The sequence below is a fragment of the Colius striatus genome, chromosome 1, assembly GCF_028858725.1.
Source record: "Colius striatus isolate bColStr4 chromosome 1, bColStr4.1.hap1, whole genome shotgun sequence".
NCBI classification, from domain to species: domain Eukaryota; kingdom Metazoa; phylum Chordata; class Aves; order Coliiformes; family Coliidae; genus Colius; species Colius striatus.
The window spans coordinates 23,365,395-23,380,128 of record NC_084759.1 but is presented as its reverse complement, the minus strand read 5'-3'; the positions used below and the strand labels follow the sequence as shown (position 1 = coordinate 23,380,128).

General features: G+C 40.0%; 1 protein-coding gene across 2 annotated transcripts in view; it reads right to left on the bottom strand.

Annotated features, from left to right (window-relative positions):
* Positions 1-14,734, bottom strand: part of RFC3 (replication factor C subunit 3) — a 49,275-nt gene that overhangs the window by 31,998 nt on the left and 2,543 nt on the right. The gene's annotated exons all lie outside the window — the stretch shown is intronic.

The following is a 14,734-nucleotide window of genomic DNA, read 5'->3' as shown; positions in this document are numbered from 1 at the left end:
ATGCAGTTTGAGTTGGAAATGCAATCAGGGACAGATCCTGACAGCTTGAATTTGGAAGAGGCCAGGGTGTCATTGGTAATTCCCAAGCAGTAATCCTGATGGTCCTCTAGTCTTCCAGCCCGTTAGGGAAACGAAACAATCATGTCTGTCTTGATGAAATTATACCTGACCAAAGAACTGTATGGACCTATTCCAAACCTTAATAAGTTGCTGCAACACCCTTATCTTTGTCAGGGTGCACCTGAGCATGGGATCAGGAGACAGGAGCCCTAGTTCTGGCTTTACTGTGCCTGAAAAGGTTTGGCCCTACAGCTCCTGTCATGGATGAGATCGCCTTAATGAATAAGCTATGGGGGGACAGGGGAAAAGCACACTTCTACCTTCACCGTTACAGAGAGGATACTGTGCATTGAAAACGTCAGAAGCCCAACACAAAACAGAGCGCAGGTGGTGGGGAAAAATCTTCGTGTCTTGCTTCCTTCACATTTCCCATTGACCCTCCTTCAGATGAGAAAACCAATCCATGGTGCAAGACTGGCCCTGCAGCAATCTCCCCTGCTGCCCCACAGGTCGGGCTGTAGTTTGCTCTGCTCCCTCAGCACAGGTCTGGCACTGCTGGCTGCGTGTCAGTGAGGTTAAATTTTTGGTGAAGAAACCAAAAGTTCAGAATAAATCATTATTTTGTCTATATCCAAAGCAGATTACATTCTCTTCAGGGCAAGGACTGTCTTACCACATTTGTTTGCAAATGTTTGAGCCATTTGCCCTTTGCCAGTAATAACTGATAATGAAACAAGGAAGGAAATGGATTTCAGTAAAGACTGCCAACCTAAAAAGAGCTGCCAGAGAGGTTAAACCTGCAGATGTAGCTTTAATGGTGGTGTTGTCACTAAGAGAGATGTAAGCTCTTGCCAAAGAAGAGTTATTATAATACTCTGTTTTTTACAGTGTCAGTACAGGACATACAGTCATCCTAGTACAAAGTCATACTTGCTATATTGTACTCAGAATGACTATCATGTGAGTAATGAATGTGTCAGTTTTTTCCAAAGCTGTATTTGGGCAGGCAAGTGGGTTGGCTGCCTCCCTCAGCAGGACACTCTGGCTACTCTGTGCTACCTTGATGGCACCAAGCTGCCAGGAGGTTTTCTTGGCCGGCTGCCACTGTGGAAAGATAAGGCCACCAATGAACAAAAAGCTTAGCATGATTTCCAGCTGCTTTAAGGTGCCACAGAGATCCCAGCGTGATCTTGATTGTCTCCAAGTTAAGAATCTTAGGGAGTTTTGAAAAGCTGCTGTTGCCCCTTGTACATCAGATTTTTTCTTGAGGATGGGTATCTGCAGCTGTGATCAAAAGGTTATGCTTTCTGATCTCTCTTCAGCTGTTGATGACACCAATAAAGGGATTTGGCGAAGTTACATAATGCTCTCATTATAAGAAAGGAGAAGAATTATTCCTAAGTGGTATACTGTGCTTCCCTTATTGATATGGCAAAGGTAATGGCTGTGGTTCTCACTGAGCATGACTGGGTCATCAGACATGAATCCACAGTGCAAAAGATGAACAGGATTTTAATCTCTAGCTGGCTGATGTGCCTCAGGTCTGTGTCTTCCTCATGTTTGCTTTTGGTACTGTTATGAACACATCAACAAACCTGATCAGTTTTTCTGAATGCTTGTTGATTGCCACTTCATTCAAGTGATGAAGTGCTGTATGTAGGTATCTGGAGGGATGTAGTGAAGAAAATCCATTGGTTTCCTACTGTTGCCTCTCAAAAGGCCCCTTGTAACTAAAGCACGTGATTTTCACATTGCAAGGTCCTGGACAGCTCTTGTAAGGTGAGCTGGTAACTCTAGCCAGTGGCATACATCTTCCAAAGTTACTTTTGCTGTAAAGCCAAGAAGAGTATCTGCAGGTTTTGAGGAGTGGAAGTGAACTTGGGGAAAAAGGAAATTGGTGGCATTTTATTTATCTGTCTATGTGGAGTGAACAACTGCTATGTCCAACTTAGGATATACATCTACAAAAGCTCCTGAACAACAAACTAAACAAATGGTAGCTTTAATAAAAAATAGAGTATATTTCTGAAAAAAGTCATATTATCTGAGGTGATAAAAGAAAAGCTGAGTAGAAAAGCTTAATTCTCTACTATATCAGTTTTATAGCAGAGTAGCTGCCCATAAATTCAATGGAATTTCACCAGCATTAAACTACAAAAACACAAAGGAAAAAATATTATTCTGAATTCAAAGAGAAAATAAGATCAAGGGTTAGTTTGCTTATTTCAATAACAAAGTAAATACCATAGGAACATGGAATGCCATTAAATGATTAGGTTAGAAAAATCAGCAAGGCTATTTATACAGAAATGTCATTGATGATAAACTCACTCCTCAGTCAATTTTTTGAAACCACAAGAGTGATAATTTCTACTATTAGTTTTTCTTGTGAACAAACACTGTAGTATAGAATCCGTTATAACTGTTATCCATAAAATAGGGAAGAACAAATACTTGGTTATGGAAGGACTCCTCTGTTTTTGTGAAATGGCATACTTCTGCTGCCTCATAGCAGACTTCTAGCTTTTAATCTTTTTATTTCCTATTTTAAAATATTGACAAACTTTTCTTTCCACATAAACATCTAAACTTCCATAGCAAAAAATTACCCTAGACAGAAAATAAGCCTTTCTTTTTTTCTTTCTGGAAAATCACTTTGTAAACTCTTTCAAAAGCTGCCAATCTACAAATTTCCCCAGATGTCTTGTTATATCTTAGTAATTAAATTGTAGTCTCTGAGCTGTCTTTTTCATAACTAAGTTTACAGGAAATGCATCTTCATCCTTGTCTAGCACAATATAAAAATATTCTGTTGAGAATACAGTTGTATTTATTGATTCTTCAGAATTTGTAATTCCTTTCAAAAGACATTTAGTTAGCTCTTTTGAGCTTTCATGAACTGATGAAGACAGAAAACAATAATAATTTGAAACAATGCTTCTAGGGAATGTTATGGCTGTATAAGGTTTGGTCCAGTATCTGCAGTTGAAATGCTTTCTCCTTGGTATCCACATGTTCTTTGCAGTACCCATTTACTGGCATTTCTACCTTTTTGATACTAAAAAATGTGTCTTTTTACAAGATCTCAAAAACTATATGCTGTATTAAAGGAATATAGACATATCACTACTCCTGATGTGAAGAATAAAGGTTTTCCTCACAGAATTATGCAATTCCACATCAAAAAGCCAGAGCAGTAGAGAGGGTAATCACCAGAACTGACCTCTTAGGTAAGTAAGAGAACTAATCCTAACAATCTGCTGGGAGATGGTGTTTCTAGCCTTTTCATGTCCCTATTGGGACTGTGAGTACAAGCTTCCTGACTGACCTGGGATGTCAGAGCAGCAGGTCTGTTCTTGGCAACTACTTGCAGGAGCCTTGATCTGCAGGGGGCTTTTTGCTTCCCAGCAGACACACCTTACCCAAGTACAACCTCTAGGCAGACAGGGCAATCTTCTATCAGGGCTTTGCCATCAGAAGTGCACAGCAAGCCTGGAACTGCACTCATGTGTCCCTGCAGCCATTCCTGCCTGACAACTCAGTGCCCAGGCTTTATCTGCAGCAGAGCTCCCAGAGCACCCTCAGTACCTAGCATTTGGGACCCACCACCCAATTGCTCATATCACCTCAGCTGGGATCTTTCTTGTTGGAGATGCTCCACTTTTGCATTAAGTAGCTAAATAGTCAAATTAAATGAAAATCAAGAGCCCCGATGCTTTTCTACCAAAGGCATAATGGCTCCTTACTCAAATAAAAACATGTTTCTGCAGCAGTGACCTGAGTCCCTTGGCTGAATGCTCTTAGTTTGTGCAGCTGTGTCCATCACAAAGTGCCTTATAATCATGCAAAGAAATTCAGTGTCTGTTTTGCATTAAAAAACTACTTCCATAGCAGATATTAAGCTGCTGTAAATTCAGCATACTGTTTGCCTCTAATTACAGGAATTTTTCCAGTTTTCCTAGTGAAATAAGGTTAAAATTTGTATCAGTATTGACTAAAAGTTGGTTTTATCCAGCTGTATGTTTTTCAATATACATGTTCCTCATATTTAAATATACATGTTTTTCAAGCATCACTGAGAATCTAACATGGATTACAGCACAATTTACCACATGATACCCATTTACTTCTTTTTTTTGCTGTTGCTGCATACCATTTTATGTGATTATGAGATTATTCAGAATATCACAGCTTTTCAAATTTGATTTTCTCTCAAAACACTGCAGTCATTTCATTCCATTCTTCTTATTTTCCACTTGATAACTCAAAGACTTGGAATGAATGATTTAAATATGAGTCATGTGCATTATGAACTATTCAGTGTATTAGGATGACAGATGTTTACTACCATAAATTATTGACATCATTTTGGGATGAACTTTGTTATAACCTTGAAATGAGCAAGCTAATGGAGAATATGAATCCTTGTAAAGGTTTTTCTGTAGCTCTGGAATATCTTTCTCTAAGAAAAGCTGTATAAGTATTTTAAAAGCAAAACTTTAAACTCAAAATTATCTAAAGAATAAAACAGAAAATGTTTGCCATCTATGATAGGAACTAAACCAGGTTCATCCGTATTTCAAAAACCAGAATTCCAAATAGTTTCTTGTTTTAATGTGTTTATCAGAAAAGAAAGATGGTCTGAATAGGCTATTGTTAGTAACAAGCTTTGCTTCATCAAATCAATAAATAGTTGAGTTGTTATATCATGTAGTTTCAGTTCATGAATTGTGCATCTGTTCAAGCCTTGACAGACTGAAAGTGTCTGTTTAAATACTGCAAACATTTCTTAGTTCACAAATTCACATTTTAAAAAAGAAATTAAATGTAGCATCAGTTGCTAGAGGAGAGAAATCAACATGAGAGGATAATTAGGGATAGTTAACTATTTAGTTTGTCTCAAAACTGTGGGTGTCAACAAACACTGCAAGAAAAACTTCGCAAACTCACTATGTTTTCTTTAACATGGCAAGCTAACTCTTATCAATGTATTAGTTTGAATGCACAACAAAGCAGATTTCAGGAGATTATCATCACCTTTGATCTCTTGATCCATATATGCAAACCCCTTTGATGAGGTGGAAATCCAGCATGAATCAAAGACAGACTGTTTTCGAAAGAAACAGAGGCTGGTCCGGAAAAGGTCAGGCAGAGAAAATGGATACATACATAAGCCAGTGTCATACTAAAAATTTCTCCAGCTGGCTCAATGAACTTTTCTGAAGCTATTTCCTCTGTTTTCTTATGCTTTAATGAACATAAAATATAATGCTCAAAGAAGCATTTTACTTCCTGGCTTTGACATTTCTTGTGGGTTATTACTGCTAAATATTTGTGAGCGTTAGTGGCCTTAGGGGCTCTAGAAACTGCCACTGGGAGGTAGATGTACACACAGCTACTATTAGCATAGTGGTTGAAGTACTGGTGTAAGCTATTTTAGCTACAACTTTCATATCTACTTCTGTTCCTGGACCTGTTAAAGTCACTTCCCAGGAGGATGGGGCAGTGCAGGATTGCCTGGGCAACAGTAGTACCACTGAGGGCATCTGTCAGAACTGTGGGCTTTGAGAGAGTGTGAAAGAGGCTGCTGCTGGACATCTGCCACTGGGGTGGGTCTGAGTTTCTGCATGCAAGCCCCTTTCCCCTTGTTTCTCTGCTTATATCACATACCGTGGGTCCACAGGGTGGCAGGTTCCCATAGTCCTTTCCCACCCGTAGTGCTAAGATACTGACATACAGAGGTGTGCCATAAGGTTTGACTCTCACTGTAGCCCCAGTTCCTGAATTGCTGATTACAGTGATGATCTGTAATTAGAATATTTATCACTTTTAGAGAATATTGCTATCCTGTGTAGTGTCTAAAATCATCCTAGAGATTATTTCTTACTCATAAGGGCATTTTCACTACAGCAGCAGAAATACTTGGTAAGATTGCCGTGACTTAGGATGTGTTATTTAGGGTCTTTTATTCTTAAAAGGGATGTCCTTCCAAATTTGTTCTTTTTTTTTTAAAAAAAAAAAAAAAATCACAGTTTCAGATTATACCTTTGATCTCAAAATTTCATGTATATTGACACTTTATAAGGCCTCCAAAACTCTCAGAGAATAAATGGCAGTACAAGGACAGTCTTTTCTGTATTTTGCATATCTGGAAGAGTAGCTGCCAGCGTCAGGGTTTACAGTTACATGTGTTGGGATGAAAAAGAAAAGTTATAAAGCCCTAGATGGACAAAGTCCCAGGTCTGATGACATCCAACCTGACTTTCCAGTGCCCAGCTCAGAGGCAGAAATTTGCAGTTAGATACTGTCCTCCAAGGCTGAGGGGAAGAGTCAGGCACCAGGCTGTGAGATTTACAACAGCCGAGCAGATGAATGAGAGAAAATGCTGAAACAATGGATGTGTCTGAACTTCCCTCTATCTCCCTGAGATTCAGGCATTTATGAGAGAGGGATTTACAGCTCTTAAGTCCCTCTTAGCCACTTCAGCTGCTGCTTTTGTGTGAATAACTTGTTTCCTCTGTGAAAAGAAGCTGCCTAGCAGTACCAGTACTCTGCTCCTCACCTTTTATGTAGTGCAAGTGGTGGGCATCACTCCCCAGTGCTGTTCATCCAAATGACTTTGGAGTAATAGTGGGTGCATGAATGCTGCCCTGTACAGAGCTTGGTGGTATTGGTATGGGATAGGCATTGCATACCCACCCCTCATCTACAAAGGATTTTAGGCATCCAAACAACTAGTTTGAGAATGTCTAAATGTACCATGAAACAAAATATCTGCTGAGACACTCATCCAAGGTAAGAGGGCCTCTGGGAATACACATTAGAAGTACTTTAGGTGCCTAAATAACTTTTCTGATGACAGTTTAGATGCCTTTCAGGTATGCATGCCACAGGCAGGATTTTTGTGACTCACTCACTTAAATGCAGGCATCTAAATTCTGCTTGAGCTATGCCATAGGGACCTAAAGGATTTGGAATCTTTTCCAAAATTATTTGAATTTATGAAAATGTCTTGTTTCAAAAATATGGCAAGGATTCAAACAGATTCTCATTTGGCTATGTAAATGAGTAGGAGGTGATGTTTTAAAATTTTATGTGTTGCTTCATATTCCTAACATAATTACCAGACCAGGATTTAAATTCCTCCAGCACTTCCACTTGCATTGATTTGATCACAGCTATATGTTGAACAACATTAGCATTTTAAGCCAGTATCTCAGAACTTCTTAAGTTTCTTTGCCAACCTCTATCTTTTGCAAACATGATTCTGAGACCAGATTTTTGTTATCCCAGAATGTTGTTTCAGATAGCATCTAGGCACCGTTCTGCATTTTCTGTATGATCTTTATACCTTATTAGCTAGGCAAGCACCCTTAGTTTCTACAAACTTCTGTGAAGTTCCCCATAGCAGTGGGAACTTTGCTGTAGCACGAAAGGCAGCTCTTAGTCAATGTGCTGCTTTATAAAAAGTTGGAAAGTAGCTTTCATTTTTGTCTCAAGCGAAGTTTTTTCACTAGGACCTGGAACTGTAACTTAGGAGGAGCAGTTATAGTGGTCCTCCTGAAGACAGAGCAAAAGGCTGATCAGCAATGCAGAGCAAGACTCTGCTGTCCAACCAGTCTTATAATAGAAAACCTAGAATAATAAATCCATTGCCATAGCCTAAGATGTTACCTGTTTTACAGCAGTTCAGTTTAATAAATCCAATGTGCTCTTGTGCTGTATGGGAATTTTGGTGCTGGTACTACCACCAGTGCTCCATCCCTTTGGAGGGATGTATAACATTACTTACACTGGAAACTTCTGCTTCCAGACATGCACACCAGAAAATACTATCTGTACTACATCTTCCCCCAGCTCAAATATCAGAGGTATGTTGTTCCACGTTTGTGTCTGTGGTCTTTGGTATTGCCAAGGCAGAAAGCAATGAAGAGGGAGTGCATGAAGAGGGACAGCGGAGTCTCAGGGATGGGCAGGAGCCCGTGAGCTTCTGCCACTCTCCTTCACCAGCTGGCATGCTGTGATTTAGGTAGCACAAGGTAGTGCTCTTGTACTTGTGGCAAATTTTTCAGTAGCCAACACTCAGAGGTGCCTGAGGCTCTCACTGAACCTTCTGCTACTAATGACAAGTTGATCTAAACAGCAGTGTTGGTGGTTGTACACCTGCTATACCAGAAAAGGTGCCTGGTGAGAACAGCATCTCCAGGGATGGCTATCTTGCGCCTCCCTATGTAAGAAAAGATGAAATGCTGCACACTCACAGGATTGGTATGTGTTGCACTACTGTGAGATCTCTTCTCAGTGTCTCATTGAAACACATTCTCTGGAGCAGACATCATAAAATTTTGGCTGAATGATTTCTTCGTGTTTGTAATTCTCCAGTGGGAAGAGATTTAGACCCAGGAGATCTGTTCTGTAGACTAAGGATCTAGTTTCTTTCCATCCTCTTTTAAAGCTGCGTTCACTACTTCTCTCCAAAATTAAACATTTAGTCATGATCTCATACTGGTGTGATATGTCCCATTTAAAAGAGAGAATCCATCTTTTCCACTCAAGCTTGACTCTGTATTTTACATTGCGTTTCTCACTTACATACTGCCTTTTCTCCAAGGCTTCTTGGCTGTAAGGATGACACATTATAGAATTCATGATATCCCAAAGGTCCTTTGTTACTATACATACAGTTCAAAAATCAGGACTCAGATTTCTACAAATGTGGCAGGTGGCTTTTATCACAATGAGGCTGCAGGAGGCTATTTCAGGAGACAGGAGGACTCAGTGGTCTTGTATTTAATAAGAGCAATTGGATTACTGAATAGATTACTGTGGTTGCTTCTCATTGTGTAACTGAGTGAGAAGTGAATGACTCTTGCTCCACATTTCTCTGAGTATCACCTCTTTGCATATCTATTTTACTATAAGTAATAGGCTATGTCCAATAAACATTATTCTGTACACGAGACAATACATTACTAAGAGCTCTGAATTGTACTGTAGTAAGGTCAGTGGTCTACAGTTTTATGGGACATACTGGAAAATAGAAACCCATTGCGTATTACTTTTGCTTATCTTTGGAAGTTTTCTCTCCTCTTTGTGTTTAGTGACCATCTTATTGTTCTTTACTTTCTAACAAATTCTGCATGCCCAACTCTTAGCTATTTCTTGAGTATTTCAATATCACTTCCCAGAAATGAGGCACACTTTGGAATGATGCTGTTGTCACCACTGCATATGCCAATAATTCATATGCATGCAAATAAAAATAGTACTAACTTGTACAAGTTTGGTGCACGGTCTTGTATGGTAGAAACTGATTGCAGAAGCCTTTGCTAACAACATTGCTTCAGAGAAATACAGAGAAAGTTTGAGCTTGATGTGGCATTCTGGCAAATAAAAGGAAATACATTAAGAACAAAGCAGCTTTTTTCTGTCACTCAATAGCACTGCTTATTCTTATGACCTTCCCGGTCTGGCTTTAAACACCAGTGTGACAGTGTTCACTGTCTTCTTTTGAAACGCTTTCTCTAGCTGAAGGAAAAACTGCTTATGTTTTCTGTGATCTTATCCTGTGAGGACATTGGAAAGAGCTAAAAGCTGTGCACAATATGTTCCCTACTTGCTAAGAAAGACAATGTTAACGATGATGCCATTTCTATTTTGCCATCTATTGGATTCCATAAATGCCACAATATTGACAAAAGCAGCCTGCAGTATTAATATTGAAAATACAGTTGAAACTAAACTGGAGTGTGTATCGGTAATGAAATTCTCCAATATGATTGCAAAGTTCAAATAACATATCAAAAATTTTAATGCATCCAGACACACACTTTTACATACCAAGTTAAGATTTTAATTTCATAGAATCATAGAATGGTAGGGGTTGGAAGGGACCTTTAGAGATCATCTAGTCCAATCTCCCTGCAGAAGCAGGTTCACCTAGATCAGGTCACATAGGAACGTGTCCAGGCAGGTCTTGAAGACCTCCAAGGAAGGAGACTCCACAACCCCTCTGGGCAGCCTGTGCCAGGGCTCATAGTGAAATAGTTTTTCCTTATATTTAAGTGGAACTTTTCATGTTCCAGCTTCATCCCATTACCCCTTGTCCTGTTGCTAGATATCATCAAAAAAAAAAGGGATGTCCCAACTTCCTGACATCCACCATTTAGATATTTGTAAATATTAATAAGATCTCCCCTCAGTCTCCTCTTCTCCAGACTAAACAGCCCCAGTTCCCGCAGCCTTTCCTCATATGAAAGATATTCCAGTCCCCTGATCATCTTGATGACCCTGCGCTGGACTCTCTCCAGAAGTTCTCTGTCCCTCTTGAGCTGGGGAGCCCAGAACTGGACACAGGACTCCAGATGAGGCCTCACCAGGGCAGAGTAGAGGGGGAGCAGAACATCCCTTGATCTACTGGCTACACTTTTCTTGACACATACCAGGATGCCATTGGCCTTCTTGGCCACAAAGCCAATTTATATAAAAACAGACTACAGCATTCAAGCATGTACAGATCTACAAGTAGCACACTCAAAAGACGTTGTCCCTGTATGTGTAGTATCCCTAATTAGCTTCTCTGTGTTATTTCTTCTATTTCTCTTCTTGTCTGTCACTCCTTCAAATTCACCAAAGGTCCCTTCAACCAAACCTTTCTGTCTCTTTCACACATCACAAAACACCTGAATCTCCAAATTGTTTTCTCATCATTAACTTTCAGAATCTTGCGTGACTGACTCTGAGGATGTCTTCTGAAGACAATGACATCACACAGTTCTAAAGGTATAAAAATCTCTGTAGATGCTTTTAGAATCTCTTTTCTACAATATTGTACAGACTGAGAGCTAAAGCATGGTGTTTATTTTCTGAGGAATAGATATGGTTAAATGTTGAGATTTTCAATTTTAATCTCAGATTTGTTATTTTTGTTGGATGTTTGACTTTAGCATTGAATTTCAAAGGATATTAAACTGTTCAATTTATTACCCAACTTACATACCTTTCTGCTCATTCATAAGATAATGAAAAGCTAGATGGTCAATGAAGCTGCACATGAGCAAACAATGTGCATCACATCCCAAAAAGCCAACTGTATCCTGGGCTGCATCAAAAGAATTGTGTCCAGCAGGTTGAGGGAGCAGATTCTCCCCATATGCTCCACACTGGTGAGACTCCACCTGCAGTACTGTGTCCAGCTCTGGGGCCCCCAACAGAAGAAGAACATGGACCTATTGGAGTGAGTCCAGAGGAGGGCCATGAAGATGATCTGGGAGCTGGAGTACCTTTCCTATGAAGACATGCTGAGAGACATGGGGATGTTCGGCCTGGAGAAGAGAACACTCTAAGAAGGTTTTATTGCAGCGCTTCAACACTTACAGAGGGCTTATAAGAAAGATGGGGAAAAACCATTTAGCAGGGCCTGTAGCAATAGGACAAGGGGAAATAGCTTTAAAGAGGTTAGATTTAGACTTGACATAAGGATTAATTTTTTTACAATGAGGGTGGTGAACCAGTGGCACAGGTTGCCTAGAGAGGTGGTAGATGCCCCATCTCCTGAAAAAATGCAAGATGAGGTTGGATGGGGCTCTGAGCAACTTGACCTAGTTGAAGATATTCCTACTTACTGCAGGGGGATCAGACTAGATGACCATTAAAGGTCCCTTCCAACTCAAACTGTTCTACAATTCTATGATAAAATTTCTCAGTTTTGCAGCTTTTACAGATATTTTAAGCCTTCGTAATTCTAGTTGAATCTGTGGTTAGCAATACAGATTCAATACTGACAATTGGCTCGGAATTAACTAACACAAAACTTCACAATATGCGAATTGGATGTGAAGTGAAAAGACAATACATATGTGTATGCAGCACAGTTGCTATAGGAGAGTTAAGTCGATGAAGGCATAAGCAGTGAAGAGTCATATTAGTGCCCTTCCATCCTGCACAATTTGTGGGACTAGCATAGTTTCCTTCCAAGTAGAGCCATTTAGTTTTTGGGAAACATTGTATTAACACAGTTACACTGCCTCTAGGGCCTGGACTGCCTCATTTGGAAAAACTGTGCTGTGTGCTGTAATAAAGACTCTCCAGTCTTAAGCCCCTATCACTGTGTCAAGTTATTCTTTTTGGAAAAAGGAAAGTGGTGGATTTGCTGTAGATTGACTTTAGTGAGGCTTCTGACACCCATGAAGTTCTCACTTGGAAGCTGAGGACCTATATATGGACTGAATTCAACATGTTCATAACTACATCAGTGATGACACTCCAGTGCACCCTTAGCAAACCAGGAGGAATGGCTGATGTTGACTGATGCACTTCACAGTGTGATCTTGAAAAGCTTGAAGTCAGGGCCAAGAGAAATGCTTTGAACTCTCTGCTTCTCTTTCAGCAAGAAGGGTAAAGCCCTGCAATGTGGTAGAATAAACCTTGCACCAGATCTACTGGAAACAATTGGCTAAGTAGCAGGCTGGTCCCAGTCAAGAGGACCCAGGTGGCAAGTTGGATATGAGCCTATGGTATGCTATCATCACATTTTTCATCACAGATGAGGCAGACTGCTTCCTTAGCTTCTTTGCAAGAGTATGGCCAGCATAGCAAGGGGTTTTACTGTTTTGCACTGGCCTGACTGGAATAGGGTCCAGTTTTGGGTCTAAAGCTGAAGGAGATGCTGGGGTGTCTGGGATGAAGAAGGAGCCAGGAGGTGATCAAATAGCAGCCTACAACTATGTCAAGGAGTATTACAAAACTACAGAATCTTGGAAGTGGGAGATGCCCAGTGCAAACAAGGCAATGGCCACAGATTTTGTCTTGAGATTCAGGCAAGTTTGGGAAACAGTTTGAGAACAGTGGTGGACTCTCTATCCTTGTAATGGGTCCTGAAAACTCAAATAGAAAAAGCATGACTGACCTGACCATTTGCTGGCAATAGTTCTGCTTTCAGCTGTAGATTGAACCTCCAGAGGTCCCTTCCAACCAATATTTCTGAGCCCATGTTGTCTTCCTAAGAATGCTCCTCTGGCAAGAAAATTATTATTATTCCTCCAGTAGCCATGGAAGGTGTTGTTGCAGTATATTTTCTGTGTATTTTACAAGCACACAGAAGACTAAAATGTTCCACTGCCAAGATGTATCTACTTGCCAAAAAAAGAAAAGCATGCCACACTCTTGTGCCAAAACTGGAAAGCCATATGATCTTGGCAAGCACAGTGCATGAACCCAGGGCTGGCACACTCCTAAGGCATCCACTTTCGCTTCTTTTGCCTAGATCAAAGGCAGAGGTAGTTCAGCTCTGCCCAGAGCACAGTGAGGACACTTGTTGCTCGCAATATGCACACTGGTGATGAGGCTGATTGATTCTATTCAGTGTTTTTTAAATTCTTGTAGAACAAGGAGCTTTTAATTTTATGATCACATTTGAGAATTCCAAATTTAGTTTGATTCTGTGGTAGAACTAGAAGTCCAGCTCTAAGAATGAAGATACGTGTCTGGGGCCCTTGCTTTCTGAGGAGCACATGAGCAGCAACCTTGAAGGGTCAGAGCTGTTCTATTGTGGAGAAACTGGTATATGGGGACATATATGACTCATGTGCTCTAGGACAAGGAAGATCAAGGAGGAAATGAATGGAAACAGAACTTTATAAATCAAATTGAGTCAACTGATTATTTTTTTTAATACAATTACTTTCCAGACTCTTTTTTCCTGGTTATAGGAGCTGGTACAGTAAGAAGTAGGAACACTACATAAAATAGGATAATGAATCAGATCATAGAATGCAGAACAGAAGACAGAATATCCATAGTAATAGATCATAGAATATTATTATTAATAATAATAACAGTATGAGCCCTTCAGAAGTGGTGGACAGCTGCTGCAGTGTGGATCTCATACATGTTGAATCTTTGTTTTAGTAGATCCCGTGCAGTCACTTTATCTCATCACTGCCTTCAGTATAACTATTGTGATTAGATGGGGAAGAAACAGGTTATCTTTCTCTTCTGCACCCTTCCCCACTTTCCCCACTAAGAGCTTTAACCTGCACAATTGTCTGACAAAAAGAGGGTTGTCCTTTTTGTATACAGTTGCACAGTATGACCTCTTAGACTTTATGTTCATTCTTACTTCTATAGCCATCAGTCTCAAATAAGTCAGAATGTATATTGCTGGTTTTGTGGAACAGAAAAACACAGCCACCAAGAGTAGTACAGAAAGAAATATCCAAGAATGTTGCTGCCTGGAGTTTTACATTTAAGGAAAGATCACCAGCAACAGAGTATCTGTCACTATGGAGAGAAGTAGCTTCAATTTTGGATTTCTCTCCAGGGTTCACTGTGAGTTTTCAATACTTCAGTATTTATTTTTAAAAATCTGGTTTTGGGAAACAGTGATACTTCCTTGAAAAATTGTTCAGACTTGATGGTGTCAACATCTCAAGGCCAACATTTGTGTTTGGGGAATGTGGAAGGCTTTTAGATGTAAGTCTGTGAAATACCGTGTTCTGTGTCAAGCTGATCTTCAGAAATAAGAAGGTGCTACAGCCATTGACAAGGTGAGGATGTAAAAACAGGGACATTCAGAAGGTACAGTTTTCTGCTTGCTCGTACAAGGCAACATTTGCTCTTTGAAGGTCACAGTTACCTCTGAACAGGATGGATTTATCTTCTCTCTCTGGAGCTT